A 9,244-nucleotide genomic window follows, 5' to 3' on the forward strand; every position below is an offset into this window, starting at 1 on the left:
ACTACTTCAAAACATTCATAATTTAAACTCGAATTTTACATAATATAGAAACTAAAGCAGATTCCTTTATGATGTAATACAGATAGGATGAGGAGATAAGTGATTTCAGACAAGAATAGTTATGAAGATATCTTCAGAAATATCGAGGATATTTATAACCAAAGATATGATGATTTCTTAAAATTTATAATCGAGGAAAATTCTTCTGTAGAAATTTAGAATGCGTAAAGAGATCTTCTGTGATTTCCTTCAGAAATCGAATCATCTAGATTCTTTGGTTATAGGTTTTATCCTTGGGATTTGTCCACAGTTTCCTTCATGTTTTTCTCAATCCGTTTCTCAATACCAGATTTTCTTTTGAGTTTTTCCAACACACAATTCTTTATTATCAAGCTTTTGGCCATTAAGACTATCTATAGCTTTTGCTGCTTCATCAACATTATTAGGGTTAACGAATCTGAATCGTTGGTTATAGTTCTAAGGTGTTTTCAAAAATTTGGAATTGAAGTGTTAAACGTAGGATGTAACCGTTAACGGATCTAACGGTTGTTGATATTGCTATAAACATACATATTATTCGACGCAATATCACTTATATTTCATAGGTTTTTATCATCTACAAAGACATTCAATGCGCATTTCACGAGAAAAACGACAAAAGTGGATAAGAGCTTGCTATTTGAAGATTCGACGATAAAACGATAGTTTTAACCAGATTTATATCAAGAAACGTTTATCCGAATGAAAGTACAAGATAGATGAAGAAAAGAGTTCAAATGTAAAGTGCCAAGTCAGTACACGTCAATACGAGGTCATCAAAGAACAAACGAAAAAAGAAAAATAAAGAAAACTGCTTTTACTCTTACACGAATAGTGTAGGTCTACACGAATAGTGTAGAATATTTGTTCTTACACTAATAGTGTAGGTCTACACGAATCGTGTAGAATATTTGTTCTTACACGAATAGTGTAGCCATACACGAATCGTGTAATGTTAGGCCAGATTACTGTTCCAGTTTCCAGAAGGGGAAGGCTGCTTTATCTTTTAAAATCAATTCTTTTGTAAATGGAGCTGCAAATGGACAACACTTTTGACTCACCTACTACTTCTAAATCATGTTAAATAGAGAGTACGTTCAGAGACAGAAAGAGGATACAATATTACACATATATTTTCATACAATTATTATACGCAAGTTATTATTCTGTAATTTTTATTACTTTATTAGTTCAAGGTTAAAAATAGTTGTAATATTAAGGGTGTATTGTTCGTGATAAAGGGTATTATTGTACGCGTGAAAGGGGTGTTATTATTGTAATTTTTCTACCATTTGAAGTTAATGCAAGTGAAGATATTTTAGTAAGTTTACTCTGTTAAAATTAGCGTTGCTATTATGTTTGCATATCTATATTTTTATGTCTACCTTAGTGTAATGAATAGCTAAATTTCCCTAGTGTTTGCTTAAATGTAGAGCCCCTAGTGAAATGGATTGTTACCATTAGTAAAAGTTAAAATGTAACTTTAGTATTTTTAATATTGAGCCTAGTTAAAAGAACCATTTTTATGTAATTAGGTATTTAACCCTTGCCACTTAATTTATTAAATTTAAATAACGAAAGTTGTTTTTATTTACATAAATTGAGCTTCAACATTAAAAATGATCTAGACGAATTTATGGATAAGTTATTGACACCAATTTAGAAATAAACTTCGGTGGTTTGGGTGATATCAATAAATTATATGAAGGTGAAATTATAAAAAGGGAAACCAATATAATTTGGGTATTGGTGAAGGTCAAAACTAGGCTAGGTCTCAATTTAAATACTTAGGGAATAGTAGCTTTCTAAAAAGAATCCGATGAAAATTAGATTTTATTTAGTTAAGTTGTAACCTTATGTTTATTCGAGAGAAAAATGTAAAGTTCAATACTAAAACATTTTAAATAGGGCGTAAAACTTAAAACAATCCATGGACCTAGGGGTGACACAATTAAGTAAACACTCCCAATTATCTTATTTATATTTCTTATAAAAGTATTATCATTATTATTTACGAATTACCATTTTAAAATATAAAAAAAATACATAAAAACGTCAATTTTTCGTAACAGTAATCTGTCACATACTTTTACACATACACGAATCGTGTAAAGCTCTGACGCGGCTACAGTACAGCTAGGGTTAAATTTAGGGTTTTAATTATTTAATTATATATATTTAGGTTATTAGTTATTTTAATTATTATAATTAAGTTATTTAGTTTTAGTTATTTAAAATACTTAAAATACATGTTTTAATCCTAAAAATTAGCATTAATTATTATCACTTTATAAATTGTAACTAGTTTATAGTTAGTAAATTAATTTTAATACCTTTTAATTTGTATTAGTTTTATTAAAAATGTCATTTAGTTAATTTAAATAAGTTTCTATTGTAATTGCTCAAAACAAAATTCTAAATATATAGTTTCATTAAAAATTACTATTATCGTGTAATGTTAGGCCAGATTACTGTTCCAGTTTCCAGAAGGGGGCGGCTGCTTTATCTTTTAAAATCAATTCTTTTGTAAATGGAGCTGCAAATGGACAACACTTTTGACTCACCTACTACTTCTAAATCATGTTAAATAGAGAGTACGTTCAGAGACAGAAAGAGGATACAATATTACACACATATTTTCATACAACAATTATTATACGCAAGTTATTATTCTGTAATCAATTACTCTATTAGTTCAAGGTTAAAAATAGTTGTAATATTAAGGGTGTATTGTTCGTGATTAAGGGTGTTATTGTACGCGTGAAAGGGGTGTTATTATTGTAATTTTTCTACCGTTTGAAGTTAATGCAAGTGAAGATATTTTAGTAAGTTTACTCTGTTAAAATTAGCGTTGTTATTATGTTTGCATATCTATATTTTTATGTCTACCCTAGTGTAATGAATAGCTAAATTTCCCTAGTGTTTGCTTAAATGTAGAGCCCCTAGTGAAATGGATTGTTACCATCTGTAAAAGTTAAAATGTAACTTTAGTATTTTTAATATTGAGCCTAGTTAAAAAGAACCATTTTTATGTAATTAGGTATTTAACCCTTGCCACTTAATTTATTAAATTCAAATAACGAAAGTTATTTTTATTTACATAAATTAAGCTTCAACATTAAAAGTGATCTAGACGAATTTATGGATAATTTATTAACACCAATTTAGAAATAAACTTCGGTGGTTTGGGTGATATCAATAAATTACATGACAGTGAAATTATAAAAAGGGAAACCGTTATAATTTGGGTATTGGCGAAGGTCAAAACTAGGCTAGGTCTCAATTTAAATACTTGGGGAATAGTAGCTTTCTAAAAAGAATCCGATGAAAATTAGATTTTATTTAGTTAAGTTGTAACCTTATGTTTATTCGAGAGAAAAATGTAAAGTTTGATACTAGAACATTTTAATAGGGCGTAAAACTTAAAACAATCCATGGACCTAGGGGTGACACAATTAAGTAAACACTCCCATTTATCTTATTTATATTTGTTATAAAAGTATTATTATTATTATTTACGATTTATCATTTTAAAATATTAAAAAAATACATAAAAACATTTATTTTTCGTAACAGTTAAGTTGTCACATATTTTTACACGTACACGAATCGTGTATCATCACACGAATCGTGTAAGGCTAAAACGCGGCTACAGTACAGCTAGGTTAAAATTAGGGTTTTTGTTATTTAATTATATTTATATTTAGGTTATTAGTTATTTTAGTTATTTTAATTAAGTTAATTAGTTAAAGTTATTTAAAATACTTAAAATACATGTTTTAATCCTAAAATTAGTATTACTTATTATAGGTTTATAAATTGTAATTAGTTTATAATTAGTAAATTAATTAAATTCCTTTTAATTTGTATTAGTTTTACTAAAAATGCATTTTAGTTAATTTAAATAAGTTTCTATTGTAATTGCTCAAAACAAAATTCTAAATATATAGTTTCATTAAAAATTACTATTTTACTAATTACCATTTAGTAACATAATTAATGCATCATAATTAGTTTATTTTCATTTAGTTCCTTTTTAAGTTAATTTTTGTAATCTTGTAATTTTATTTAGTAAATTAGTTTTAGTTATTTTCTTTTACTGTTATTTTACAATTGCCTAATCCAAAACCCCCTTTAATTAAGTTTGACATCAAAGACTATTAAAAACCATTAAACACTCCATCTCCCTGTGGAACGAATCGGATTTACCAACAAACTAAACTACACGGATAGGACTAGTTGCCTATATATATGTGTGAAATCAACCTGAAATCAATAAAATACCACATATACAATAAATCAATTCGTGTAACAAAACAACTCAAATCCGTTCATAAATAAAGGTCTCGATCGCACACATCAAGTTTTTGGCGCCGCTGCCGGGGAGTTGGCAGTTAAATAAATAGATAATTTTTCTGATTCGTAGTAGTAGTTGGATTTGTACGTGGACCGGGTTGTTGGATCACCAATTTTATTGGTCAATAGAAGGATCCTGCCCCTCTGCTGCATCTTTTGGCTATTCAAAACGTGGGCAAAATCAGAAGGAAAATCTGTTGTTTAAGGGTTTTTATCATTGTTTTTATGTTATTCGATCCTCTCGAGGAAATTCATTTCCAAGAAAGTTCAAAGTTTTTGAATAAATCCTTTAATTCTTTGTACAATTTCCCAAATTGTATGATCCGTTCAATCCTAAACTCGTTAAACTTAATCCGGAACCTCAAAGAATTAATAAAGGACAAAAACAACAAAAAGAAATAGGAAGTACTAGTAATTTTAAAACACCGAAAAATACAAAAAAAAAAAAAAAGAAACAAATAGGTAATCCTAGATAAACCTTCAGTATTGTGATTTCATAAAAGAAATTAATGTATGAACTTACGTTCATCCAACGCTGAATTAACACCTTCACATCCTGAACCCGAAAGAAAACTCCACGAACGCTTAAGAGCTCAAGACGTAGATACTCTTGCTAAAAATTTAGAGTCACTTTCCTTAGAATCCGACTCTGAACCAATAATTCAACCAATCATAGAGCCAATTATTAAAGAAGAAGATAAAATGACTGAGACAAACCTAACAATGGAAGCATTAATGAAGGCCACAAGAAAAGGTCAAGGCCACGCAATCATCCAACCCCCGATGACTGATGGCTTTGAAATAAAAGGTCAATTTTTACACATGGTAACTAATACATGCCAATTCGGTGGAGCTCCAAATGAGGATGCTAACGAGCATCTTCGTAAGTTTGTAAGCATTTGCAAACTATTCAAAATTAAGAATGTCACCGATGATGTCGCATTTTTAAAAATCTTTCCATGGTCATTAAAAGATGAAGCTAGAGATTGGCTAGACTCATTACCTGAAGGCTATATTGAAGACTGGAATGATATGATGGACAAATTTTTGTCAGAATTCTTTCCTGCTTCAAAAGCAGCAAAATTACAAAGTGATATAAATCACTTTAAACAAAAACCTAATGAAACTCTTTATGAAGCTTGGACTCGATTCAATAAAATGCTTCGAATATGTCCTCAACACGGGTTGAGTACATTCCAAAAAGTCTGTGTATTTTATAAAGGAGTCAATGTTGCAACTCGAAAAGATATAGATGTTGCAGCCGGAGGTTCAGTTATGAAGAAAACACCTGAAGACGCTCATACAATCATTGCTGATTTAGCGTCCCATTCTCATAACTGGCATCAAGAAATAGAATTCTCTAGATCATCAAATGTTGCTAGTATCGAAAGCAATGATGAAATTGCTTCTTTAAAAGTTCAAATAGCAAATCAAGCAAGGCAAATCGAGAAAGTAACCAAGGAAATGCATTCTATTAGAGTAGGATGTGAACTATGCCAAGGTCCCCATCTTACTAGAGATTGTGATCAAAGTACAATGGAAGAGCAAGCAAATTTCTTAGGTTACTTACGAAAAGGTGAAATGAACTTTAGCGATTTTCCAGCTATAGAAGCAAACAATCGAAAGTATCCTCCTATAAACAGCTATCAAGTAGGTGGACCTTCAGGATCAAATAATAATTATCAAAATAACAATAACTATCAAGGAGGAAATCCAGGTTACCAAAACAACCGGAATTTCCCAAATCAAAATCAAAGAAATCCGCCACCAGGTTATAATAACCGAAATCAACCTCAAAGAAATTATCAAAATAATTTCCAACCCAATCACCCACAACCACTAGCACTCATGCAACCACAACCATTAGCAATTATGCAACCTCAACCCGAGAGGAAATCTGGTTTAGAAGATCTCTTAAGAGATTTTATGGTTAAGCATGAGCAAAATGCAGAGCTCCAAACTCAGCAAATTCGAAATCAACAAGCCACGATTCAGATTTTAGAAAGAGATGTTGGAAGAATCTCACAGTTACTAGCAGAGAGACCACCAATTGCAAGTAACCCTCCGTCTATACTAAAGAAGAATGATCCTCAAGCCCCAGCATATTCACAAGTGAATGCTATTTATAGTTTCTGTGAGGATGAAGCAAGTTTCAAAACACCGGAGCATAGTCCTATTTTTACTCTTGGGTGTGAAGATGATGATGAAGAGTGTGATGAGTTTATATTTTCTGATTTATCCAATATGGCGGATTACACTCCTTATCAAGAGATGGATGATACCCGAGTTGAAAGTGTGAAAAGTATAACATGTGAAGATGAAGAGATCCGAGTTGGTGCACTAACTCCCGAGTATGGTGACTATTTGATGAGGTTGATGTCGGGAAATCATGCGGAAGTACAGATAATAGAAACCACCAAGCCTTCCGAATTTAGGGTTGATGATGATTTGAAGGTGATCAAGGAAGAAGTGAAAGATACGGTGAAGCAAGCACCTAAAGTGGAAGACTATAAAGAACCCATTCCATACCCGCATGCACTTTTATCCGAAAAACCAAAGGAGAATCATTGTAAGCCTTTAAATACGGATAATATTTGTGTAAATGTACCTTTGGTTGATGTTATTGCAGGTATGCCAAACTATGGGAAATTCTTGAATGATTTGATGGCAAAAGAAGGAGTGTGTGAGCAGGCATCATCCGCGTTCCTTGAAGCAGAATGTGCTGCTATTGTGAAAAAGAATGAATTGCCACCTAAGTTAGGTGATCCCGGACCATTCATAGTACCTTGTAAGCTTAATGATTCTAGAACTCTTAGATCATTAGCTGACTCGGGTGCAAGTATAAATCTCATGCCTTATTCCATTTACTCGCATTTGAACTTAGGCGAACTTAAACCGACCAATTCAGGCATTAGATTCATTGATCAGTCGGTTAATAAACCTATAGGGATTGCTGAAAACTTAGTAGTAAAAACAGGTGAACTTGAGTTTCTAGCTGACTTTGTAGTTGTAGACATGAAAGAAGATAAGTTTGTACCTATTATTTTAGGTAGACCATTCTTAGCAACTGCAAGTGCTTTAACAGATTGGAAAACAGGAAAACTAGTTTTGAAGGATAGAGGAAAGAGTGTAACCTATCAAACTGAGTTTAGTATGAACCCACCACCCACACCGATAGTTTCAGTGAATATTGTTGACAATGTCAAACCCATTAGTCAACAAGCTAAGTTTGGGGAGGGTGATGAGGAGAAACTAGATAGTAAACCGCCCAATGATAGTGTTGTTGAGAAAACCATGAAAAAGTTATATGGTAGGGTTAGAAATGCTATGTCGAAAAAAGATGAACATTTAAGAGAGAGATTGGTGTCAAACTTATCGAAATTTGAGAAAGATAAGTTAAAAAATTTAGTTAAAGAGTCAAGATTTTCGGACTCTTGGTTATTGTCAAAAATTAATGGCGAGAATGGTTGCAGTAATGGTTCTATTGGAGTAAAGAAGGGTGATGTTTATCACCCCGACGTTAGTTAAAATTGGGGTGGAGTCGCGTGAACGACTCGCTAATAAACTTCACAAATTGTAAATAGTCCCATTCGTGTGTCTCTTTTTTTTTTTTTTTTTTTTTTTGTGTTTTAAATTTTTTTTTTATTTTTCATATACTTGTTTTTAAAATTTAAAAAATGTTAATCCTTTTAACACAAAAAAAAATAGTGTTTTTTTTTTTTTTTTTTTAAATTTGTTTTCGAAAAATATTAAAACTTTAACTTTTAATGAATTGAATTTTATAAATTGAATTTAAAAATTTATAAACGGATTAAGATCAGGTATAACAACCGAATTTCCGTTACAAATATAAATTTATAAAAGATATTTTAAATTTAATTGATTATAAGTTATATAAAAAAATATAAAATGAAAAAAGTAAAAAAAAAAAAAAAAAAAAAATTTTAGTTTGTAATAACATAATTTTTTGGTGTGTATTGAAACTTATTATGTTTTTATTTTTTATATTAGCAAGAAAATATAGTGTGGGGTAAAAAAATGTGTTGTACGATTGAATTAAAACCCCATATTTTGTGTGTTTTTAACATGGTTTTGACAGGTACAGACGAAAATGCAATTAGACGAAACGAAACATCAAATTACATTGTGATACAAACATTGGATATGATCATAGGTAAAACAATTTGAAAATCCAAATCGGTTAACAAAGGAAGTTCCAAATACTCTACACTTTTTGTCCTCTCAAATTTATACATTATTATCTGATTTTATGTAATGAGGGCATTACATAATCTTAAGTGTGGGGTGGGAATATATAAATTCTCGAGAACTAATAAGTTATTGAAAATTTGAAAATTTGAAAATTTTTAAACAAATGTATCTAATCAATTTTTAAGGTAACTACGAGCAATTAAAGATCAGGTGTAAAAACCGAAATTGTTGTCTCCATACATTAAAAATACATAAGTTTGTTTGTTTAAAACCTAGAAAAAGAAGAAAAAAAAAATTTATAACAAGAATTTATAAATCCTTATGTTAAGAACCATTTATCACATGTTTCTTTGAAGTTTATTGCAGATATCATTGCTACAGAATGTATAAACCTGAATATTCCATTATCACGAGTAATAGAGGATGAATCAAATCCATCCCGTAAGGAAGTAAAGTCTTCCGAATTGACACACTTGCTAATTTATGTTAGAAGATGTAGTCCAGAACAGCTCTAGGTTGACGAAAAATCTTGAAAAGTCATCCCTAAAATCGGCTGGAAATCCACCTAACCTCAGCATCAAACAGGGTTTTTGGTGGTCAGACTTATCCTAACTATGAGATGGATCTGTCTCGTACA

This window comes from Rutidosis leptorrhynchoides, chromosome 3 (genome assembly GCF_046630445.1).
Source record: "Rutidosis leptorrhynchoides isolate AG116_Rl617_1_P2 chromosome 3, CSIRO_AGI_Rlap_v1, whole genome shotgun sequence".
In the NCBI taxonomy this organism is placed as follows: domain Eukaryota; kingdom Viridiplantae; phylum Streptophyta; class Magnoliopsida; order Asterales; family Asteraceae; genus Rutidosis; species Rutidosis leptorrhynchoides.